The 9396-nt window shown below is 47.7% G+C and overlaps 1 long non-coding RNA gene across 1 annotated transcript; it reads right to left on the bottom strand.

Moving 5' to 3' along the window:
- Positions 1-263: 263 nt before the first annotated feature.
- On the bottom strand, positions 264-972 carry LOC123453636. The gene is made up of 3 exons (XR_006632892.1): positions 865-972; positions 547-610; positions 264-371 (listed from the first exon to the last, which is right to left on the bottom strand). It is a non-coding gene; the product is annotated as an uncharacterized LOC123453636 (long non-coding RNA).
- Positions 973-9396: the final 8424 nt, after the last annotated feature.

Raw genomic sequence — 9396 nt, 5'->3', positions numbered from 1 at the left:
GTCGGTAGAGGGGATGGCTGTGAACAGCATGTTTGTAGTAGCCAGGGTTTGGAGTGCTTCCTCCTGGCTCAGAGAAGCCCCCTGTTTTCACCCTCATTGATTCTTTCCCTCCCACAGCCTTTCTTCTTCTTCTCCCTCCTCTCCTTTCTGCGTTTCTTCCCTTCATCCTTCCCGTCTCTCTGCCTCCCCCTCCTTTTCGTCTCTCCTTCTGTTCTCCCTCACTCCCCCTTTCTTTCTTTCCTTTGAACTCCTAATGATGCCATCCAGTATTAGGTTCTTGGTATGCAGAGATGAATGAGGTCCAGTGTCTGCCCTTGAGGAATTTTAATTGGATGTCTAAGTCTGTAGAACATTATTAAAAAGTCGTTGACCTGCAGGAAAAAAAAAAAGGAGCTTCTCTTTATCTGATTGGAAGACTGTCCCTTAGGCCACTGTTGAATTCGTCCCTAAACAGGCTCCTGGGTTTCTTTAGTCCATTTCCTAGAGCTGTAACAGAGTCCTACAGACTTAGGTAAGTGATGAGCAACAGAAGCTTATTTAACTCACAGTTCCAGAGACGGGGGAGCCCGGGAGTGTGGCAGGGACATGTAGCTCGGGTCTCTGAGCAACTCTGTAGCATGGAGGGAATGAGCATGCGTCAGACAAAGTCGAGAAGAGACTGGGGCAAACATCCTTTTTAAAAATCATGAACCCACTCTAAGATAACTAATCCATTCCCTTGACAATGACATTACTCCAATCACCTCTTCAAGGTCTTACGTCTCAGACTGTTACACAGGTAGTCAAATGTCAGTGTAAGTTTTGGAGGGAACATTTAAGTCACAGCACCAGGGAAGACTGGGAAGCAAGTTACTGTTCACTCACCTTCTGGCTGCTTGAGCCCAAAGAAAGGTGCTTCCTGCGGGAGTCCCCTGGGAAGTCTCTGCTCCTTCAGATGTCCCCACTGCTCTCAGAGACAGAAGTGGCCTGTCCTGCAGAGACCAGAGTGTGAATGGGTCTTGCTCTACTCCCCGGACTGCTGAAGGTACTTTTGGGCTCCTCTTCCCACTGCAGGGACATCCTGGGGCTCTTCCAGGTCCTGTGTAGTTGCTCACCATTAGCCATTTGGCTAAGAGTACAGGCGATGCAGGATTCCCCAGTGAGCTGTGTGCTCTGCCAGGCACTGTGCTGGGGTCATCGCCATCAGGTCCTCTTTATCTGACAAAGAGAGCCAAAGAGCAGAGCACAGAGGATCTCACCCACCATGACTCAGTTGCACATGGTTCTTTGGGGCCCCAGACCCAGACTCAACATGTAGGAATGGTACTCATTTTCTCCATGTCACTCCCTACTGGTCCTTCCTTTGGGACATTTGGTTATTTTATTTTACTTCATTTCATTTTATTGAGAAAGAGGAAGAGAGAGAGAAAGAGAGAGAGAAAGAGAAAGAGAGAGAGAGGGAAAGAGAGAATGGGTGTACCAGGGCTTCCAGCCACTGCAAATGAACATTCAAAATGAACCAGATGCATGCGCCACCTTGGGCATCTGGTTTTATGTGGGTACTGGGGAACTGAATCTGGGTCGGTCCTTAGGATTCACAGGCAAATGCTTTAATGGCTAAGACATCTCTCCAGCCCACTTTTGTTATTTATACCCAACCAATCACTCAGTGTTTTTGTTTAATTCTTTTCTCCTCATTACCACTACCCTGTTGCATCTGTTGCCCCACAATACCAATATTTATTTATATTTTGCCATATGTATAGTTTTATTGAGAATTTTAATTGAGACCATGCTGTAATTTGGTCATAATCCCCTCTCACTAGTCCACCTACATCACCCCAGCTCTGGTGATCTTGCTTTCTTTCCATGTAGTGTCTCTTCTAGTTTGATCTTTTCCTTCTCTCTCCTCTCGTCTATGTGAACATGTTGATGGGCTCAATATCGTGCAGGTCCTGCAGAGGTAGCAATCTCAGAGACGCTTCTTTTTGCAGACGTGTAGTTTTTAATCCTTAGAGACACTCACAAGTAGAAAAGAAGCTTCTACCCTCGGTTAACAGAGAGGAACCCAAGACCTGGAGAGGGAGGTGCTTACTGGATCTTTTTCGTAGCTGTAGAGATGCAGTCATGTCCCCGTCTTCTGACTCCTGAGCCATGCCAGCTCCTCCCACCATGAAGGGACGCTGTGTTCCACTGCCACACCTTGCTAAAGGCAATTGTCCGTACACACCTGCCTTCTGAATGCACTTTGGGATGAGTAGACTAATCCCTCTCCCTGAAAAAAATGCTCACGTTCTATGTCCTATAATCTAAACCTATTAGTTGCATGGTAAAGGAGAATTAAGTTGCAGATGGGATAAGTGTCATCAACAGGCTGATTTGCAAGGAAGGAGATGACTGGATTATTCCTGAGAGCTCAGTGCAACCACAAGGCTTCCTTAAACGCGGGAGGCAAGAGAGTTGTCATTGGAGATTTGAGGATACTATGCTGTTGGCTTTCAAGATGACTGGGAAGGGCTGGGGAGACATCTCAGTTGGCAAAATGTTTGCTTTACAAGCCCAAGGATCTGAGTCTGACCACCAGAACCCACGTGCAAATGCCAGCTGTGGAGGTACAACACTGGAGTCCTAACACTGAAGATGCAGAGGCGGGAGGTTCACTTGCCAGCCAGCCTAATCTGTTTGGTAAGCCCCGAGTGTATGTGAGACCTGGTCTCACAGGATGTGCAGGGGGTTCCTGAGGTAACCCCTTAGGTCATCTCCTGGCCTATACATGCATGGGCACACATACACATGAAACACATGTACCCAGACACACATGGACACTCATGCACATACAATCACAAAAATATGGTTAGGGAGCAAAGGGACATGGTGACCTCAAGAAGTTGGGAAGGGCAAGGAGGCAGATCCTCACTTGAAGCACATGGGGGGAGTGGGGAGGAGAGATGGCTCAGTGGTTAAAAGAGCTTGTGCACTACAAGCCTGACAATGGAAGGATCCCCAAATCCCAAAGCTCACAGGCCAGTTGGTCTGGTGTTCACAGCTGTGAACAAGAAGAGAGACCCTGTCTCAAATAAGGACCCAGGCCCCAAGCTCCACGTGTACATCGTGGAATGTGCGCAGACACACAGAGTACACACACACACACACACACACACACACACACACACACACACACGGCACACAGAGGGAAGCAGAGCTCTTCAGGCATCTTGACTTTAGCTCATGGCTCCATTTTTGACAGCTATTTCTAGAAAGGTACATCATAAATTTGTGTTGTTTTAAGGCACCAAATCTGAGATCGTGTGTTGCAGCAGCAACAGGAAACCTGGAACAATTCCTGTGGCCCCAGCTCAACACCTCAGCTCTTTCTTGCACCGTGCCCTCTACCTGCCCCAAATCTTCCTTCTAAAGAGTCAGTATTTTATCTTTCAAGCAAATATTCTTTCCCCTCAGAAACTGTGACTACCTCCTACCTGCACATCCGTGTGACACCCGTTTTGTGCCCACAGGCTGGCTTCCCTTCACACGAGGTTAGGGAAGTCCCAGCTTGCCTCAAAGGCCCCTGTGGCACTAGGCAGCATCCAGAAATTCCTCCCTCTGTGAATCCTCATTCCAAATTTGCAGTTTTTCACTCTCTTGGAATGTTCTAGAGCTCTCCTTTGCATCCTTCCCATGGAACAAATGTTAAAAGCCTTTACATTAGCTGTTTTCTACCCCAGATGCTATTTCTTCAGTTAACCATGTGATTCGTTCTCCCTCAACCTGTGCCCACTTCTATCTCATGAAAGAATTACCTCCACTGGGTCACTCTCTCTAAATGAATTTTTTTAAAAATTTTATTTATTTATTTGAGAGAGACAGACACAGAGAGAAAGACAGATAGAGGGAGAGGGAGAGAATGGGCACGCCAGGGCTTCCAGCCGCTGCAAACGAACTCCAGACGCATGCGCCCCCTTGTGCATCTGGCTAACGTAGGACCTGGAGAACCGAGCCTTGAACCGGGGTCCTTAGGCTTCACAGGCAAGCGCTTAACTGCTAAGCCATCTCTCCAGCCCTGGGTCACTCTCTCTAAACCAGCAGCTCCATGACTCTCCTGTACTCACGTCATAGCGCGGCACTTACCCCTGCCCATCACTGCAGTCGCCTCTGTCCATCTGTTGACATTCTGCCTCCTGCATTGCTTATTGCTCTAATTCTAGAGGCTGGGCTGGTACCTGACGAATGATGGACGCTTGGAGAACATTTACTAGGTGAACGAGTGGTATTCCATTGTGCTAAGGCCGATAGATGCTGCTAAGACCTGACAGCCTCAGCTTCTTCCTCCCCCGAAGTCCAGATTTATTCAGTCAAGTGCTATTTGACTCTCAAGTTGGACATGGGAGAAATATCTTTAACTTGGCCAGCCTCCAGCTGGATCTCTTCTACTCATGCCCCTTCATCTGATCCTCCTGTTGGGCAAGCCTAACCCTGGTACTCACCCCCAACCTTCTCACACTCCCGCCTCCGCGCCCGGTCCCTCTTCCCTCCGCCCCCAGCTCCTGAGAGTCATGCACTTCGTTTCTTTTCTTGTTCTCCCATCACTCAATCTGCACACAGCAGTCCAGGGATCTTTAAAGAACTAATTTAAAACATATTTACAGAAAAGTTTCAAAACAGCGCAGAGAGTTCTCAGGCCTCCCTCACCCAGTTTTCCCTGTTGTTAATATGTGTTACTCTGGTGTGTTTAGCATTGCTTAGAAACTGATATTGGAGATTTCTCCTAACGAAACCCTACACTTTATTTAGATATCACTGGTGTTCCCCTCATGTCTCTTTCTGTTCCAGAATCTCACATTACAGTTAGTTGTAATGTCTCTTAGGCTCCACTTGGCCAAGGTGGCATTTCAGGCTTCCTTTATTTTCCATGACCTCAGCTGTTTCTGCGATTATTGGCTGGGTATCTCACTGGTCATCCCTCCATTTGTGTGTCGGGGTATCTCCCTGGCTATCCCTCCATTTGTGTGTCTCTGATGTTTGCTCACGTTTCAGGCTGGAGTAGTACCTTTTAGGGACGGTTAACTGCCATTCTTGGGACATCATATCAGTGTGGTTTTTCACTGCCGATGTTGACGTTGGTCAGCCTACTGGACAATTATCTGCTAGGTTTCTCGGCTGTAAAGCCACCTGGCTCGCCTCCCTTCGCATGCTGTGCAAGTTCCTAAGAGTAGCCCACACTGAAGGACTGAGAGAAGAGTTAAACTCTGCCTCCTAGAGCTGCGGGTATCTATGTAAGTCACCGAGAGAGCTGTATGGAGGATTTGTTTCCCTCAATGAGTTATTTATTTATTCCTCATTTATTCCCATTACATGGAGGCATTTTCTTCATACTTTGGGTTACAGTACTCTGCCATTTATTTGTTGTTGCAACTTTGGCTTTTGGGGCACCTTGAGGTGGGTTCGTCTATCTCTTGAGCTCCTGTCTTGGTTGACCACTTTCTTCCTTTTTGATTCATCAGGTGTGGCTCTTGCCTAAGCCCTAGGCTCAGCCGTGTCTTCAAGGAGCCAACAAGGTCTTTTCGCAGATGAATGGAGGTCTGGGCACTGTTGTGTTCATGGCTGCTGGCTAAGGACATTTCAAAACCGCAAGAATACAAGGCCCCCTTCTGACCATGGTCACCTGGCTCCTTGCATCTTCTCAGTTTTGTTCAGAGCCACTTTGCATGCACAGAAGGGATGCATTGTCATTTCCAGATGGACCCTTTGGATCTGCTGTGTCTTCCGGGGTCTTTGCGTGGTGACACCTGCTCAGGCTCCTGGTCTTGGTGACTGTTGGCTTCTTCTAAGTTTATGGGAGCTGCAGGTTAGGTTTTGTCTCCCTCATTCACCACTGTTTTCTAGCCCCCAGGGAAGACTCGGCAATCTGACAGTGATAGACTTCAGCTTATGGCATGAATGGCTGTCTCCCACATCCACATTGCCCTTTGTGCTTCCCCGATGGAAAGCATGTCCCTCCTTAGAAAGTGCTCATTTTCTCCAGAGGCCCAGTGCAGAGTGCTTCCCCACGACCCAGAAGACTGTCGTTTCCCAGTTCTCATCGGTCGCTCTTTGAACATATCTGGTACCTGAGCCAGCAGGTTTGCAAACGCGTCTCTTCCTCACGGGCTGAGGTCCCGGAGGTACAAGCCTCACTTTCACATCTTTGCTCTTCAAGTCCCAACTCTCCATAAGCACTGGTGCATTCTGGGTCGCTCTCCATGCACAGTCCCCAACGATGCTCAGTCTAACGCTCCCTAGGCGCTGATGAGCCATCTCCAGCTAGTTAGTTAGGGCTTGGAAGACACTAGCCCAGTTCCTTCCCATTTGCTTTCTCATTCTTTCCTTTCCTTTGGTAGAAAGAACCAGAGGGTGGAAAGTTCACTCCTAGCAAAGCTTTCTGATACTCCACTGGCTATAAAGGAGGTCCCTTCCTCCCCAGTCTTATCTTGAAATCTCCTTGATGTTTGTCTTTTCTTTCCCTCTCCCACCTCTGAAGATCAATAATATTGTAGAAGGGAGAGATCAAAGTTTTTCAAGTGGTGGGTGAGCAGGGGTGGGAATTGGTGGTGGAGGGTGGAGAGAGAGCTCCTGTCTGGCGCACCCCTGGATGATGCTTCCAGAAGTGTCTGAATGCTTGGCTACCTGCTCCTTTCTCCTCCTCTCCCTCTCTCCCCTTTTCTACCCTTTCCCCTCCCTCTTCTTTCCCCCCTTATAAACAAAGCTAAAGTCTCAACAGCATCTTGTAAAGCACATTATAAAATGCTTCTATTAAATCCCTAACAGCCTTGGCCGTAACCGGCTGAAAGAAAGGTGATTATGACACGAAAGTGTCAGGTTAGAACAACAAATTGGGCCATGTGAGCAGGGATTTATTCATCTTTATAAGTGTGCTATAAAGGTCCATATAATTTCACAAATAAATATGAGCGTTGCTTAGCAAATGGCTCCTGGATTTGAGAGTCCCAGGATCACAGGAAGAAACGCATTAGCATTGATGGTGCAATTTCAGATATGGGGCAAAGCAGCTTGGGGGCACTAACTGGGCAGCACTCAGCTCGGTCCTGACCCTTCTCGGGTGTGTGGGGCACTCCAGGCCAGGGCAGCAGGAGTGCTGGACTGCCGCTGGGGTCCTGGTGCTGCGGCCAGCTCAGGTGCTGATTCCTGAGGCTTAGAGAGAGCAGAAATGATGAAAGAAGAAGTCACACTCTGAGCTTTGGGCGGATGTGGGTGTTGTCTCGGCCAGGGCTGAAAGGTTTGCGAGGGTGCTAGACTTCTGATTTACACCCAAGGAGGTTAGCACCCTGCTGGTCAGCATGTTATCTCAAGCGTGGCTTCATTGCATACTTCTCTGGGAAATGCGACTCCAGAAAAAACAAGAAATGGGGAATAAGAAAGGGAGAGGATATGGAGGTTTCAGATGGACTAGAACTGATTACTTTTCATGTTTTTCAAACCTGGCTATATTTAAAATGTATATATTTTATTTATTTGTGAGGGGGGTGGCAGGTAGAGAGAGAATGGGCACACACCAGGGCATCTAGCCACTACAAACTCCAGACACATGTGCCACCTTGTGCCTCTGGCATATGTGGGTACTGGGGATGGAACCTGGGTACACAGGCTTCGTAGGCAAGGGCCTTAACCACTAAGCCATCTCTCCATCCCCTCGCTGTACTTTTTTATTTTGTTTAATTTTTAATTTATTTTTTTTAATTTTTATTTATTTATTTCTTTGAGAGCAACAGACACAGAGAGAAAGACAGATAGAGGGAGAGAGAGAGAATGGGCGCGCCAGGGCTTCCAGCCTCTGCAAACGAACTCCAGACGCGTGCGCCCCCTTGTGCATCTGGCTAACGTGGGACCTGGGGAACCGAGCCTCGAACCAGGGTCCTTAGGCTTCACAGGCAAGCGCTTAACCGCTAAGCCATCTCTCCAGCCCCCCTCGCTGTACTTTTAAAGAGAGTTTTAAATTTCCTGACCCATTTCAGTCTACTCTATTATAATTTCCAAGGTGGAGTCCAGGCATCACTACTGGGCAGGGATCCTACATGTTTCTGATTTGTATTACAAGTGTGACTCGTTGCTACTCCAGAGTGATTCTGACCAGACTTCTTTGTGCCTCACAGGAGCTGTTTGGCCCATTTGCTTACCTTGCTGCCAGCATCCACCTGTGCCCTCCACCACTTCAACACCCAATCACATCAGCTCAAGCAAACCATATTGTTCGCATCAGTCATGAATCCGCCAGGAACACCCCTGACCCTTTCGCCATCTGGTGCTTTTGTGTTGCAGACACAGCCTAAATAAGAAATGATGACCCAAATTTCCAGAGCAAAGTCACACACGGGAAAGCCCATCCTAACGCACACTCTTCTTTCTAGCTGAGGTGAATACGAAATGAACTTGAGTAAAGCATGAACGTCTTTGCACCTTCTCTGTGTCTAATGGTTAGGGCAGTGGCCTGAAACCTTCTCCTTTTCACTGTTGCCCTCATGGACTCTAAATCTAAACCCCATATGTCTGTCCACAGTTGAAATTTTGTTTTTATTCAGGGGGTAGAAATTTGGATTGTGAGTGCTAGACTGGATGGTGGTGACAAACCCCCGATATTACTGCTGGAATAGGGTGGATCAAAGTTCCCAGAAAACAGAGCTTGGTCTCTATGGAAACCTAAGTTGGGTGTGCAAAGGCCTCACTGTATGTCCTGCTTCTGCAGTGAACCTCATTGCTTTTATTCCAGGCCCTAGTTTTCTGAATTCTGCTTTTAAGACTTATTTAGTGTGTGTGTGTATGTATGTGTGTACTATGTGCATGCAAGTGTGTATGATTATATGTGTGCCTAGGCCAGAGATTAACTTTGGGGGTCTTCCTCAATCACTCTCCAACTAATTTCTTGAGACAGTCAGGGTCTCTCACTGAACCTGGAGCTCACTGGTTTGGCTAGACTAGTTGGCCAGCAGCCCCTGGGGTCCCCTGTGTCCTCCTCCTGAACACTGGGATTACAGGTGTGTGCAATGATGCCTGGCTTTCATGTGGGTTCTGGGGATCTGGCCTCAGGCCCTCATGTTTGTGCTGTGTCTCTTCAGCTCCTAATTATCTGTTGTTTACAGCCCCAACTCTGCCTCTGGTCCCTTGCGACAATAAGGGCTTTGAATGCCACACGCATATCCGGAGTCTCATCTGATGCTGGCTTACATTATTCTATCATTATTTTATAAATGGGGAAAATACATAGAGCTTTGCAATCAGAACTTGGGCCCCAGTCCTGCTTTACTTAATGGCTCTCTTGCCTGAAACATATCATTTTTCTAGGTAATCTACAGTTTCATTTTCAGTATGGTTCATTTTCTGTATGGGACTGCGGCTCCATGAAGTGCGTGCACACTGTCATACATA

Source organism: Jaculus jaculus, chromosome 12, assembly GCF_020740685.1.
Source record: "Jaculus jaculus isolate mJacJac1 chromosome 12, mJacJac1.mat.Y.cur, whole genome shotgun sequence".
NCBI lineage: Eukaryota > Metazoa > Chordata > Mammalia > Rodentia > Dipodidae > Jaculus > Jaculus jaculus.
The sequence above is the reverse complement of the archived record's forward strand: the minus strand, read 5'-3'. Positions and strand labels throughout refer to the sequence as shown.